We start from the raw sequence: 16,010 nt of genomic DNA, 5'->3' as shown, positions 1-16,010 counted from the left end.
TGTTGTAATATGAGTTGTTTACAGTTGTAACAAACTTAATTTCCATAAGGGATTTATACATTGATGGGGTATTGTTTTCTGGTCTGCTCATTATGACCAAAATAGAGCTGAAGCTTTTTAAAATTAGCGGCAAATGTCAACTAGCATAATGCTATTAGCTTCCCGGATAACATACAGCGTAACTACGTTTCGTTTCAAACATAAGGTTTGTTTTTGCTTGGCTCCTCCATTCAATAGTGCTATTACCGCAGTAATATGGAAGATTAATGGTGTTTTGCATAACTTTAGGATTAACCCATTTAGCGACTGATTGCTACAACAACCCCTACCTTCCCAGAGGAATAATCACATGATAAAATCATGCATCCTAAAGTTGCGGATTTTACTGAGCAAATCATTTTTTAGAATGTTATTTTGTCAAATAATGTTTTGTTTAACTCAGGATTTTCATTGTTAATGGGTTGAAACACATACCGAATGTTCTGCATTAGTTAGGCTAATTTAACCTCATTCCATATTCTTTAAGATGAACTTTGGTTCTTTAACTTAATGTTCTGACCTTGACAACATTTCTCCTGTATAAACTGAAATCTTTTCCCTACTTTGATGAAAACCGGTCGTAGGTTCTCATTAAAGGCTATCCCTACCTTATTAGCTGTATCTTTTTTTTTTTTTTTTTAGCTTTTTTGAAGTACTTTTTGCAGCGCAACAATTTTGGATGTGTGATTTCAAAAGTTTTTTTCTGGTGCCACTTAAAACTTCTGGCCCATTTGATGTCAGTACAGACAATCTTACTTGACGAGGGCTCCTTTGAATTCCCCCAATTTGAATGAAACTACGGCAAGTTACAAAATCACAGAGGTGCACAACCCCGCTTTGTCCCACCAGCGGAAAGTGTGGGAAATGTAGGGATTTGTCACAAGAAATGCAGGCAACTGGTACGCTCGTTTATGAAAGCACTAACATCCGTGGACATATGACAAGTTAAGTGTTATTAAATTGACTTTCTGTAAACTGACTTCACACAAGTTGAAGTAATATTAAATGAGGCTACACATTGTTGGGGCTGCTGAAAACAGTTAGTCGGAAAATGGATTGTGGATGTGATAGATGTGACAGACAGATATGGACAAAAGGGACTGATAAAGGAAAGCTGTCAGTTTTCTCGGGAAAACACTACACGTTGATTTACTTTGGCTCCAGGCTATTCCACAGTCTGGCAGGAGTGAGCACTTTCTACTGATGACGTGGGGGGTATAGTGCCCTTGCTTTCCTTTCTTTTTTTATTACTTATTTCCTGTTTTTAGAGCCTCATTACTGATCTGTATCATTAGATTAAAAGTGTTAAAGTATAGTTTCTGTTTTTAGAGTCATTTCCTGCAAAGTTATTTATTTATTCAATGTGTGACTACTCCTCTGAAGTAAAAGGACAGGGCAGGGTGCAGAGGCATCGGATTGCCAACAGGGGGTGGTAGCCATTCACAAAAGGTCTGCTTTTTTCTACGGCAGAATACAGTCCATATGGACAACAGATTTAAGTGTCCATTAAATATAACAGGAGTCTAGAACAAGCAATGTGGTGATCCAAAATACAAACCAATTTACAGAAAAAGTTTACATTATTCTGAAATTGAAAAACCAAATGCTACATAATGCCAAAGTTGGTGCTAATTGTAGCTTACATATATAAGTGAGGAAATATTTGTGGGTCATTTTATTAGGACCATTTTCGAGTTGTTCAAAAAACCAAAATAATCAGATAGAAAATTCCTGTAACCTTTTGGTGATTCAGTTATATTTAGTTTTATTTCACTTAATGAAATCCTCAAAAAGCTTACAGGAATCTTCTATAAAGGAGGCTGATGCATTCAAATTCAGTTTCATTGTTGCATGCATGAGAAAGTCTGGTCTAAAATTGTTGGCTGACACCAAGTAACTATCCTTTTTATCTTTATTATTTACTTCAAAGAAAAAAAAAAGAAAACAGGCAATGTTTTGCTATATTACGGATTCTTATTAAGTCCTTAACCTTTTGAAGTCTGATACAGGTTTTAAATTCTCTTAAAAGAAAATAGTTTTGGTGGCTTTAAAAAAATAAAACATCAGGCTTTCAAGTTTTCTTTGTATCGTAATAAAGACATTAGGCCAACAATATGTTTTCCTGATGTTTTCTGCATTTTCATATAGGGTGTGTAAAATCTATTTATTTGTATGTTGCAAAATGCATGTTCAGAAAAATACAGACTTTGTTGAAGAGGTAGACATCTCAGAAATATTTGTATCCAAAATAATACATTTGGAGTAATAGGGTTAATGCATGCCAGCACATTGATTGATGATTGTTGTAGTATCTTTTGATAAAAAACAAATAACAGCAAACACAGCACGGGGGGGGGGGGGGGGGGGTGGGTTATTATGATGGCCAAGATCTTAATACATAAATGTCAGATTGAATAACTTTACAGCATTACATTGAAATACTTAATTTGGTTTCTTGTTCAACCACTAGATGGTGATGCAACCCATGAATTGTACACACTGTACAGTGTTTTTGTACAGCTAACAAATTAAATTCTTAAATACGATAAATGTGGTTCTGCAATAAGACAACTACACTGGGGCCATAAAACAGATACAATTGTCATCTACTATTTTGGCCTTGAAATCACAATCTGCTTTAAGGCAAGGCAAGGCAAATTTATTTATATAGCACATTTCAGTACAAAGACGACACAAAATGCTTTACATGATTAAAATAAAGGAAAATAAAACAAAATAAAAGCAAATTGGACTAAAATGTAGAAACAAAAAAAAAAACATGGGAGAATAGAAACTAAACGAAAATATTAAAAACAGTAGGATTACAAAGTTGAACTAATGATGTTTCAGTAAAACAGTTTAACTAGAATAGTCAAAGGCAGTCCTAAACAAATGTGTTTTTAATCTTGATTTAAAGGAACTCAGGCTTTCTGCACTATTAAAGTTTTCTGGAAGTTTGTTCCAGATAAGTGGAGCATAGGAACTAAATGCTGCTTCTCCGTGTTAGGTTCTGGTTCTGGTTCTGCAGAGCAGGCTGGAGTCAGAAGACCTGAGTGGTCTGGAGGGTTGATAACCTGATAACAAGTCTGTGATGTATTTAGGTGCTAAGCTGTTCAGGGATTTATAGACTAACAGAAGGATTTTAAAGTCTATTCTCTGAGAAAAAGCACAATCTGCAATATCTAGCCATCATGGATGTCATAGCGATAATCAAATTAGATTTTGCTAAAACTGTAATTATTCAAAAAATAAATCCACAATAGGAAAAACATGAGTTTATGAAAACTTTCTCCAGCTGAGGAACAATATCTAAAAGTCTTTAAGAAACAGAAAGAACACCAGCAGAGACCTGACAGATGATGGGTGTCTTTAAGATTTTTCCTAAGGAAAAAGGAAAACAACTGACTTCTCATTAACAGGCTGCTGCACACTAACAGCCTTAGTATCACATTTAATTTTATCAGTTCAGTTGAGTTTCATCATGAAACAGTGGCCATGCAGACGTATTTGCAATTAACTATTTACAGATAAAAATTTGGAAAGTATAACATAACACAACTGACCATTTAATGACATACTCGCTCATCACTTGTACTGACATTTTGCTCACCTCTCTTTCCAGCAGGCACAGTGATCAATAACCCTCTCATTAAAAGTCAGGCATGTTCTCTCCATGGTAAGCACGGCCAATGCATTCAGACATTCTTGTCTCACAGAATTTCTCAGAAAGGTCTTAATTATTTCTAGGGTGGATAAATGCCTCTCAGCTTCAGCTGTTGTCATTGGAGTGGTTAGGATGTTGGACAGCCCCGCAGCCTCAGAGAAGGTTTCCTGCCGGTTGTAGCTGTGTAGAACCTGCTACAGAGTCAGCTGCCCCTGAAGTCTTGAACTCATAAATGAGAGAAAGCTCAGTCCTGAGCTTCTCCTTGTGCAGCGTGGGGTATGCCCTCACAGTGGTGTTCAGAGCCTCTTCAGGAAATGTTTTCTGATGCCAATCAAACATGTCTCCATCTAGCAGCACAGCACTCACAAGGTGGCTGGTGAAGGAGAACCTGTCTTTGGCCGGGCCCAGGATTGTGTCACAGATTTGTTAAATTTATAAAAAGGTGCAACAAGTAACATATTGCCATGAATGTGGTTTGCTGTATCAGAGTTACAAGGTAAGAATTTTCTTATGCATGCAGGCTCCCACTAAATTTTTGTAAGTGTAAAGGATAAGTGTTTGGTGAGTAATATATTGACTACCATCAATTATTAAGTCAAAGTAAAAAAAAAAAAACAGGTGAAAATATTTGTATCATTTGGTCCCAACAATCAATGGTCAGAAGTGAATGCAGAAACCTATTTTGAAAACCTCTGCTTCTCTCCTAAGGCTCTCCTTGATCTTGTGCTACCTGGTGCTTCTTGCTGCTGCTGTTGAGAGGAACTTTGCGCTCTGAAGAGACACAGATTGAAGGTGTTTTAATATGACTGAGACAGTACCTCTTTGTCATGATCGATATTTCCTGTCTTAAAACCACTGTTATTGGTAACAAAAATTGTCGGTGTTGCCTAACGTTTAAGAAATTAATTGACAAATAAGACTGTTTCTGGATGTGATTAGCTTACTAATTCACAGAAATGCATATGACTAAATTTGGTAATCACTTTTGAATTCCCACAATATAATGTCTTCATAACACGCATACATTTATTAACAAACGTGTGCATAATTATAATGCTATATTTTATTATTTCACCTGATGGCCTGAACGCTGCTGGTGGACATTGATACCATATCAATGTCCCTTTTCTGCAGCTGTTGGTACATCAAGCCAACATGAGGCATGATTTGATGAAACAAAATTTGATGAAAAAAAAAAGAAAATCGTCCTCCTGCAGCATCCTACACGGTGGTGTAGTCCAATAAACTGTCTGAGGTGATGGTCTCAAAACATATAATGAAGTCATCCAGGTTCTCACAAACCTACTGTTGGAGTTTCATCTTGTGGATGATGCTCTTGGCAATCGTTGTGAAACAATTTGGTCAAGAAGGGCTGGCCGTTTTTAGGTGACCAGGTGAATAAAAGTGGAAAGTCAGAGAAAATAAAAACCTCTCACTGCTGGGATGTGAGAAGTTGCCTGTTGCATGATTAAATTCAGCTGCTATGTGTCACAATGCTAATAATGGGCATCTGGCTGCACATCCTGTACCTTTTGCTGCACACCAGCCCTCTCTCCTCTCATCACACCGGCACCATCGTAAGCTTACGCAATGAGCTTACACTTGTCATCATCATCAGTGAAAACCTTGTTCAGTCTCTCCAAACTTGCATCTGCAATGGAGCCAGCCTTTGTAGACAAGATTGGAACAAATTGAAAGAACCGTTCTTGCACTGTATGTTTTTTCCTCTATTTATCTCAGGACAAGCACCGAGTCTGTGTAGGAACCCTTTGTGTTTTCATCTGCTTGGATTGCCACGACTTTAGGCAATTTAACCTCCTGATGGTCGATGCTATGCAATCCAGCAGCTCTCTCTGCACAGTTTTTTTTTTGGGGGGATTTTTTGCGGCTATAGTGGCTCGCTTTTTCTGAAAGTAGGACTAAGGCCTCTGTATATGGGTCGCGCTACTCGCTGCGCCACGTGCGCGCCTTTCTGCACAGTCTTTGACGTACCTTTAAAGACTATGGCCATTTTTAAGTGCTCCTCAAACACCTTGTCCAGCGACGCCACAAAATCCCACCAGCCCACGGAAAATCCCAGCATTCCTGGACTCTATACATTCATCCTCGCCTTGCAAGGCTAACTCAAAAACTCCACAGAACTTCACACAGTCAATAAGGTTGCTCGTGATGTGGCGGTTCTTGCTCACCTCATCATTGCGACGACGCACAGCTATGGTGTAGCTCTCGGCTAACTGTGTTGCAACGTTTGTTCTCCCAAAAGCCGACAGCTGTCCATATGCATCTTCGATGCTTTGTGTTTTCTTGCTTTTTCAGAAAGATGCTAAATATCAGTGACACCTGTCCAGGAAGTCTCCGTGTTGACATCAGGGTGAATTAGGACACAGGGGTAGCAGAACAGGGAGTTAGCTACTTCACACCCTGCAAGCCATCTTTTCCGATCATACCCGCTTTAGTGGACAACTGCTTGATATTTAAACTTGGTCTTGCTGGTCCCGATGCTTTAACAGTCAATTTATCAAACTCACTTCTACGACTGAATGGTAATTCGCTTAAATAGACAATGGAGTTAAAGACGTGTGTGTGCTGTACTTATCTATCAAGCACGCCACACTGTGTGACAATGTGAAATTGCATTGGGGCTAGCCCTCCCAGAGCCCATATAAATGCATCGCTGTGTCCAAAATGTGAAATAAATACTCTTGCCGTGTGTGACGGCCATTCTGTGAGGCAAGTGGCCGGTAATTCTGTGTCAATGCAGGTCTTTGATTGTGGGAGGTGCTTCTGATTACGTGGCCACCTGAATGGTATTTAAGGAGTGCCGTTCCAGCCATGAGGAGGTGTGTCACTGTGGTACCAGGTGTCATCGAAGTGCCAATGTGTCTGTGGCTCCAGAGGTTGCCGTAGCTCCAGAGAGAACCAAGCTGAGAGAAGACTAGGTGGAGGGAGCATGTGCTGGAAGCACATCCTGCGGTGCCACTCATCACCCCTAGACTGTAATTTTAATAAATGCCTCTGAAGGGCTAAAAACATTCCTGGTTGCCATGACCTACCTGTTTTTGTTGCGGTCATTCGAGCTGGGCCGTAACATCGTGATTACGTATGGGAACGCTTGAGGCAACTTTAACTCGATCGAAGGGGGGTGGGGCTTCTGGTTCGAAGCGGCAGTCAGGCTGCTGAAAGTCACAGCTATTGAGGTTGCTGATTGGACAATATTATTACAATATTATTATTAACACTTACAATTGCAAAATAAACTCTTATCTCTCTCTTTGTTAGGGAGGGTGGTGGACCATTATAGGCCAGCCACCCCTGCATTAGAATATTGAGATGGTTAAAGAAGAAAAACACTAACACTGGATGTAACAGAATATATAAAGTCCACCAGAAAAAAACTAAACAATTTTTTTTATCTTTTATGAATTAGTAGGGTCTGCCACTCTACTTCTCTTTTTTTTTTTTTTTTTTTTTTTTTTTTTTTTTTTTTTTTTTTTTTTTTTTTTTTTTTTTTTTCCCCAGTGTCCTGTCTAGCACTATGGCAATAGGAATTGATATCTCAATGCCAGATGGAGCTCGACAGATTTTGCTTTTACAAGTGGAGCAAACAGCTTTCGCCATAGTGCTCCACTTGATTTATGCTTGTAAATAGCTTTATTATGATTCCTGCAAGGAGAATTTCAAATTATATGGACATGACAATGGGAGAGTAAAGGAAGAACAAAAAGTGAAAGAAAAGAAAAAAAAAAGAGTAGAGGTGAAAGAAAGAGGAGATAAAAGGAAGAGAATGATAAAATGTCCTCTGTCTGCTCCATCACCTGGAAAGAGACACAAAAAGAACAGCACAACCAACAGACATAAAGCAACAGATACACTCTAATAACACCTAGATGCCATTGCTAAATCATATATATTATATGTAAGCTGACATGTGTAATGTGATATTTGAAAAAAGAAAGTGACACAACATAAATAAATAAATAAATAAATTATAAGATTACTGTATATAAGTGAACACTTAATACCTGGGACCCAGCACCTGTGGGAGATGTGAAAGTGCACTAGTTTAGGTGAAGATTATCCAGAAATAGCTTGATAGTGATTGTGGAGAACCAAAGACCCACCTTCCCCGAGCACAGAGGCAGGCGTCAGGGGACCCGTAACCCCGGACTCCCAAAGGGGTCCCTAAAGCAGGTCGCCCAGGAGGGGCCGACACAGGATATCTGCAACCCCCCCCCAAGGAAGGAGCAGAGACGACCCCGAGGAAATCCCCCAGCCACCGCAATGCCGACGCCCTCAAGAGCCGCGGAGACGAGCCCGTGGGCTCCGCCGGCAGCCAGCCCCGCTGAAGTGGTCCCGGCCATGGGCCCTGAGGGCCAGAGGCCCCAGGGGCGCCCCGCCCCCGCGACGAGGGCCCCGGCCGCCCCCCGGGGGGCCAGGCCCCGCGAAGAGGCCGCCAGGAGCGGGCCGGCGCACGCCCGGGAACCCGCCCCAAACCCGAAGCCAACTAATGCGCCAGGGGGCCAAGGCGCCCGCCAACGAAGTGGAGGAGGGCAGGACGTGGGGGGATGGGCTCCGCACCTATCGGAGACTTGAGATGTTCTTGGGAGAGGGAGCGGACCACACCCATACCTGAAAAAAAAAAAAAAAAAAAAAAAAAAAAAGACGCTGTACACACATTCCCACATAACACTCACATCCAACACTGACCAAAGGGGGGGGGGACACCCCAAATCGACTATACGACTGCTTGTGCCCGACCCCCGGCCCCGGCCCCCGACCAGACGCCCCCCGGACCGGGCCCCACCAAGAGGGCGGGCCAACACGACCCGCACGAGCCACCCGGCCAGAGCCACTCTACTTCTCTAATCGGAAGAGTGTGGGCAGGGCCCTGTTTCATTAGAGATAATGCCATTTTATATGGTGTAAAAAATGCACCAAAGCGGCAAAAAATACATTTAGTTGGATGTAAAAAGCAGTGTTCAGTGACCTGACTAAATGTAGGGTTTACATTTTATTAAACAGCATTTTATTGGGAGTTCACCGTGTTATGGCATCCTGTGTCAGAAACGAGAGATTGAGGACCCAGTATTCAGCCAGAAACGAGAGTGCAAAAACAAAAAGGCTTTAATAAAGCTCAAAAGGATCAGGCAGGGATAAGCAGGCTCGGTGGTCAAATAACAGTCCAGGGTCGATACACAAACAGGCAAACAGGTTCACTAAGGGCAGGCAGATCCGATGGCCAAAAACAGTCCAGAACAGTAAGCAGACTAACTAGGCAGGGATCAGGCAAACTCAGAAACTCCACGACAGAAACAGGGTCAGGCAAGATCATAAGTCAAAAAGGCAAATTGGGTCAATATTCACAGGACTATCAGAAAAGAGTACGCTGGACAATACCCACCAAAATGGCACAAATTGATCTGGCAGATTGCAGGGGGCAGAGGCAGGTATAAGTAGGGGAGTGAGCAGGTGAATGGAGTGAAACTTATTACCAGAATGGGTGGAGCTAATCAGGGGAAGGGATGTGACTGGAAGTACATAAGGTGGTGACTAAGAGGGGAAAGAATGCTGGCATAATAAAAACCAAACAAGAAAGAACCCAAAACAGAAACTGAACTTAAGGCAGGAGAGTGAACTAATTAATCAAATAACAAACATAAACCATAACAAACCCCTAATCATGATATCCTAGCTAGTAAAAGAGCATTTTTAGCCTCGTTTTTATATACAAATGTGGGAAATAAGTAATTTTGCCACACTTGCTTGCCATACAGACTATCTGCAAGGCTCACAGTATGTGCACAGTACGCCCGAGTATGTGGAACCTTTAAAACACTTTGGACTAAAAAGAAGAACCTTTCATAGGAGCTCGAATGACATGTTTAACTTGTTAGATCTAACCTTGCCTGCAAGATGAATTTTCGTAGTATTTGTGCGTTCACAAACACACAAGAATCCATCTTTTATTGTTCCAGCTTCAACCATTTGTGTCTGAACCAAAAATAGTTCAGACCAATCATGTTGCAGTACTGAGGGTTAAGGTGGGACATACTGGTGCGACGAAAGCATGAGCGGTTGAGCCCTCAGCAGAACCAACACAAACATGGCAGCACAGGAGGACACGTGCATAGCTGCTGATTTCACATCTGCTTTGTAAGAATCTACGTTTTCATCTTTGATAGTAGAACATTGAGAAATGTCTTGACTAGCTTACTTTCTTGTAGTTTCTCATGATGCCTGCTACTTATGTTTTAAAGGAGCAATGAGCGATTTTTCACAACTACATGGGGCTTGAACACTGTCAGTAGACCAAAACATCGTGCATCACACAACGGCTCTCTCTAGCACCGTTCCGGCTTCAACCCAGCACCTATTTCCCCTCCCTTTCTCACTTATTGCCTTATATGCGCATATTTACAAAGGATAAATACACGGCAAAACAGAAGCATTGGAGGAACATGTCTGGTGAAGTAGGTATAATGCTGTTAGTAAGAGAGTGATTTAATCTGCAGGGTGTGTTCTCTACCATCTTGTGCCTAAGCAACACTGCCCTGGTGGTGGCATTTTACAAGCAGGGAGGGGCTTAGCCTTGAGTGGCAGCTGTTCACATGCACGTACATGCAGGCGCGGCTCACCCAGCTATGTAAACAAGAGACTGGAGAAGAACACAGAAAGGTGGTGTATGACGTCATACCATAGTCCATCAAAAAAGACACCTTTAGTTCTCCCCAAAACAATTTTTTTTCGTTTATTTTTTTTCTATTTAAAATAATGACTTTTTGCTTATTGCTTTTTTAATCTGATACAGTGATTGGCTAAAACCAAACGTTGGCAGGCAAGCACTAAGTGTTTCTTCGCCCAATCAGCTCAGAGAGTTCTGCTTAAATTCCCGCTGTCCTCAAGGAACTATATGAAGTCAAAGTCAAGGATCTAGACAAGATGATTTCCGCCTTGTTTTCATTGAGATGGGTTAGGAGAGCATACATTTTTCTATCACTTTAAAATATTTAGAAAATATTTTAATGGCTGAAAAAACATGCCACACATATTTTTTCTTGTTATATTGCTCTTTATTATTCAAAAACATATGTAAAGAAATAAAAGTTCCAAAAAATATTTAGTCATAAGAAACAGAACATTATCTGTTAGGATTAGATACATTTTTGGCCTCTAAGGAGTTGTTGGTGTAACTGCCCTGAGGACCCCGTTTCAGAAAGCTGGGTTAGTTGATATTGAGAGTAATTTCTGGGGTAAATTCATGCACACCCTGCCTTTTCCGTTTCAGAAAGCTCAGAAGCTTTTACCACAAGTAAAATTATGACAGCAAATTACTCTGTGAAACAACCCTGCTACCAAGCAGAGTTGTTTGGGCAAAATTTGTTTTTCCTCATTTTTCGCAGAGATCTGGTCAAGGAAGTGTTGGAAAAGGTATGTCCTGTTCTGGAGGAGCCTGTATGCTGGAGAGCAAATACTCCTCAGAAATCTCTGTCAGGCCTTCCTGACAGAGACCACGATTAAATGTCCGCTAATTTTTAAATTATTATATTTTTAGGTGTTACCGTTTTTTTGCCGCTGTCATTGATTTATCTTAGTATTCTGAGCTGCACAATGGTTTTCTAACACTAAGGGACACTGGGTTGTTGTAGTTCTGAACTATTTTTGTGCTGCTCTTCGTTTTTTTGCTAAGAGCAGCTTTTTAATAACCTGAGGCAGGTGTATGTCATGCTGTCATGAATGTTACTATCGCACTCAGTTATAGTCGAGTTTAAAGATGTTTCATAGTCAGAGACCCACAAGATTAATAAAGGAACTAAACAGAAAGAAAGCAATCATTTATTCTCTATTAAATTTTAAGACTTCCAGCGCTAATTTTCTCTTCATATATTTTTTTTCCCCCAACACCGTTAGGGCTACAGCAGATTTCTTCACTTAAACAACGCCACATTTACCACAACTTTAAATATTGCCTATATGATTAATAAAAAGTGAGGTTGGCACAGATTGTCCATCTACACAATCAGTGTCAACTCGTTTTTAGAAGGATGGGTGACACCAAATTCTGGCAAAAAGATGAATGAACATATCAGTTATTTCAATAACTCCCACCATCCCATCATTAACTGCAAATATGTATTATAGCCAATTAATACTTTACTTGAGTATGGTTAAACATATGAAAAACTTATAACTCAACCTTACCTGATTAAATTGTATTTTCATACTTTATCTTGATTTGCTGCCACGTACTTTTAATGCCTGTCAGTTTGCACCTATAGACACATAATCAATGCGTCCCCCTCCCTTTCTTTGGTTGTTGAATGAGTACAGTGTGAGGATACAGCTTTAATTCTCTGTCAAATAACACTAATATTACTCATGCATTGACTTTTTCAGCTAACTCGCTTTTTTCTGCAGCAACAGCATTGTTTCTTAGGGTTTAATATTATCCATATGCCTTTACTATCCATCCATTATCTATGCACACTTATCCCTCATGGGGTCGCAAGGGGTGCTGGTTCATTCAATGGCGAGAGGCAGGGTACACCCTGGACATGTCGCCAGTCTATCGTAGGGCAACAGGACAAACAACTATTCACGCGTAGCCTCACACCTAAGGATAATTTAGAGGGGCCAATTAACCTAAGAGTTATGTTTTTGGACTTGGACAGTTACGGAGTACCCGGGGAGAACCCATGCATGCAGATCATGCAAACTCCATGCAGAAAGACCCAGGGTTGGAGTCGAACATATAGGACCTTCTTGCTGCAAGGCAACAGTGCTACCCACTGCGACACTGTGCAGCCCATACCTTTACTAAAGATTTCTATTTCTACCTGCGGGAAATGCAAACTTCCAGGGTTCTTATTTCATGTCATGGTGAACTGCGTTATCTGTGTTCCATTGATGAGGGATTATTTCATGCTCGGGCTCGCGCCTAACTCAGGGTTGACAGGACGCTGCGTTTAATTACCTGATTGATATCACCTGTTCTGAAACAGAAAGTGACAAAATGAGGTAGAACTACTCAGCAGCTTTCTACTCAGGGTAGATCGACCATTCGTTCTGAAACGGGACAAAAGAGGCTAACACTCATAGTTGATGGCAATCCTCGTCTGACCAGTTCATCTTTAATCTGCAGAAGAAAACACAAGGGTTTATTGAGGTGGAATCATATGCAGATTATAAACATAACTGATTTTGCATTTCTGCTCATGCCATTCATGACTGAGATTTGCTTTTGACATAGGTAGTGTGTAGACAATTGGCTCTCAAATCAAATTTTCTTGGGAAAGACATTTCAAAACACCATAACATAAGAAAAAAGGCACAGAGGTAGAAACACTTTCAGAAGTTCATAGTGGAATCAACCTAACCAGACAAACGAAAAATAAGATTATAATCAACATCAAAGTTAATCAACTTACTGACCTGTTTTTCAATGGTTACAAGCTCATTTTTCAGTGGCTTATATCTTATAGATATCTTCCCATTCAGAGCAACAATAAAACCTAGAAGGACAAATTTAAAATTGAATGAACTGATTTAGTAATTCTGCATTAGTATGTTGAATGAAAAAATATAAACACATTTTAAGGTACAATTCTACTTCTGGCATTATGGTAGACAATCTAAAAAAACTGTCTTTAGTCCCACTCACCTGGTCTTGAAGCATATGTTGAATTTGTAGTGGAGATTGTAATAAGTGAAGTTGTTGGGAGTTGGGCTGTGGCTGTCATTGTAGACATGGTTGGGGACTGGGTGGTTGTAGTTGGCACTGGTGTGGTTGCAGGTGTGGGGGTAGTTGTGGTTTGGGGTTGGGTTGTTGTAGTAGCCATGAGTGTTGTAGTAGCTGTCAAGGGTTGGGTTGTTGCATTAAGTATAGGTGTTGTTGCCACCATGCTTAGAGGTTGGGTTGTTGTAGTGGGTTTAGCCATCATTGTAGTTGCAGTCGTAGTTGGTGGTTGGGTGGTTGTAGTTGGCACTGGTGAAGTTAAAGGTATGGGGTTAGTTGTGGTTTGGGGTTGGGTTGTTGTAGTAGCCATGAGTGTTGTAGTAGTAGTCAAGGGTTGGGTTGTTGCATTAGGTATAGGTGTTGTTGCCACCATGCTTAGAGGTTGGGTTGTTGCAGTGGGTATAGCCATCATTGTAGTTGCAGTCGTTGTTGGGGGTTGGGTGGTTGTAGTTGACACTAGTGTGGTTGCAGGTGGAGGGACAGTTGTGGTTTGGGGTTGGGTTGTTGTAGTAGGTATGAGTGTTGTAGTCGTAGTCAAGGGTTGGGTTGTTGCATTAGGTATAGGTGTTGTTGCCGCCATGCTTATTGGTGGGGTTGTTGCAGTTGGTATAGCCGTCATTGTAGTTGTAGTCATGGTTGGGGGTTGGGTGGTTGTAGTTGACACTGGTGAGGGTAAAGGTGTGGGGGTAGTTGTGGTTTGGGGTTGGGTTGTTGTAGTAGCCATGAGTGTTGTAGTAGCAGTCAAGGGTTGGGTTGTTGCATTAAGTATAGGTGTTGTTGCCACCATGCTTAGAGGTTGGGTTGTTGTAGTGGGTTTATCCATCATTGTAGTTGCAGTCGTGGTTGGGGGTTGGGTGGCTGTAGTTGACACTAGTGTGGTTGCAAGTAGAGGGATAGTTGTGGTTTGGGGTTGGGTTGTTGTAGTAGGTATGAGTGTTGTAGTCGTAGTCAAGGGTTGGGTTGTTGCATTAGGTATAGGTGTTGTTGCCACCATGCTTAGAGGTTGGGTTGTTGTAGTGGGTTTATCCATCATTGTAGTTGCAGTCGTGGTTGGGGGTTGGGTGGCTGTAGTTGACACTAGTGTGGTTGCAAGTAGAGGGATAGTTGTGGTTTGGGGTTGGGTTGTTGTAGTAGGTATGAGTGTTGTAGTCGTAGTCAAGGGTTGGGTTGTTGCATTAGGTATAGGTGTTGTTGCCACCATGAATAGAGGCTGGGTTGTTGCAGTGGGTATATCCGTCGTTATAGTTGTAGTCAAGGGTTGGGTTGTTGCATTAAGTATAGGTGCTGTTGCCGGCATGCTTATTGGTGGGGTTGTTGCAGTTGGTATAGCCGTCATTGTAGTTGTAGTCGTAGTTGGGGGTTGGGTGGTTGTAGTTGACACTAGTGTGGTTGCAGGTGGAGGGATAGTTATGGTTTGGGGTTGGGTTGTTGTAGTAGGTATGAGTGTTGTAGTCGTAGTCAAGGGTTGGGTTGTTGCATTAGGTATAGGTGTTGTTGCCACCATGAATAGAGGCTGGGTTGTTGCAGTGGGTATATCCGTCGTTATACTTGTAGTCAAGGGTTGGGTTGTTGCATTAAGTATAGGTGCTGTTGCCGCTATGCTTATTGGTGGGGTTGTTGCAGTTGGTATAGCCGTCATTGTAGTTGTAGTCGTGGTTGGGGGTTGGGTGGTTGTAGTTGACACTGGTGAGGTTGCAGGTGTGGGGGTAGTTGTGGTTTGGGGTTGGGTTGTTGTAGTAGCCATGAGTGTTGTAGTAGCAGTCAAGGGTTGGGTTGTTGCATTAAGTATAGGTGTTGTTGCCACCATGCTTAGAGGTTGGGTTGTTGTAGTGGGTTTAGCCATCATTGTAGTTGCAGTCGTGGTTGGGGGTTGGGTGGTTGTAGTTGACACTAGTGTGGTTGCAAGTGGAGGGATAGTTGTGGTTTGGGGTTGGTTTGTTGTAGTATGTATGAGTGTTGTAGTCGTAGTCAAGGGTTGGGTTGTTGCATTAGGTATAGGTGTTGTTGCCACCATGAATAGAGGCTGGGGTGTTGCAGTGGGTATATCCGTCATTATAGTTGTAGTCAAGGGTTGGGTTGTTGCATTAAGTATAGGTGCTGTTGCCACCATGCTTATTGGTGGGGTTGTTGCAGTTGGTATAGCCGTCATTGTAGCGGTAGTCGTGGTTGGGGGTTGGGTGGTTGTAGTTGACACTGGTGTGGTTGCAGGTGGAGGAGTAGTTGTGGTTTGGGGTTGGGTTGTTGTAGTAGATATGAGTGTTGTAGTCGTAGTCAAGGGTTGGGTTGTTGCATTAAACATAGGTGTTGTTGCTGCCATGCTTATTGGTGGGGTTGTTGCAGTTGGTATAGCCATCATTGTAGTTGTAGTCATGGTTGGGGGTTGGGTGGTTGTAGTTGACACTAGTGTGGTTGCAGGTGGAGGGATAGTTGTGGGTTGGGTTGTTGTAGTAGGTATGAGTGTTGTAGTCGTAGTCAAGGGTTGGGTTGTTGTATTAGGTATAGGTGTTGTTGCCACCATGATTAGAGGCTGGGTTGTTGCAGTGGGTATAGCTGTCGTTGTAGTTGTGGTTGGGG

At 41.7% G+C, this 16,010-nt stretch overlaps 1 protein-coding gene and 1 long non-coding RNA gene across 2 annotated transcripts in view; one reads left to right on the top strand and one right to left on the bottom strand.

The window, feature by feature from the left end:
* Nucleotides 1-16,010, top strand: part of LOC105924405 — a 749,458-nt gene that overhangs the window by 161,895 nt on the left and 571,553 nt on the right. The window lies entirely within an intron of this gene.
* Nucleotides 12,268-13,715, bottom strand: LOC118565759. Its single transcript, XR_004932583.1, has 3 exons — nucleotides 13,362-13,715; nucleotides 13,133-13,212; nucleotides 12,268-12,836 (listed from the first exon to the last, which is right to left on the bottom strand). It is a non-coding gene; the product is annotated as an uncharacterized LOC118565759 (long non-coding RNA).

This window comes from Fundulus heteroclitus, chromosome 14 (assembly GCF_011125445.2).
Source record: "Fundulus heteroclitus isolate FHET01 chromosome 14, MU-UCD_Fhet_4.1, whole genome shotgun sequence".
Classification (NCBI taxonomy): Eukaryota; Metazoa; Chordata; class Actinopteri; order Cyprinodontiformes; family Fundulidae; genus Fundulus; species Fundulus heteroclitus.
This window is presented reverse-complemented; position numbering and strand designations above follow the sequence as displayed.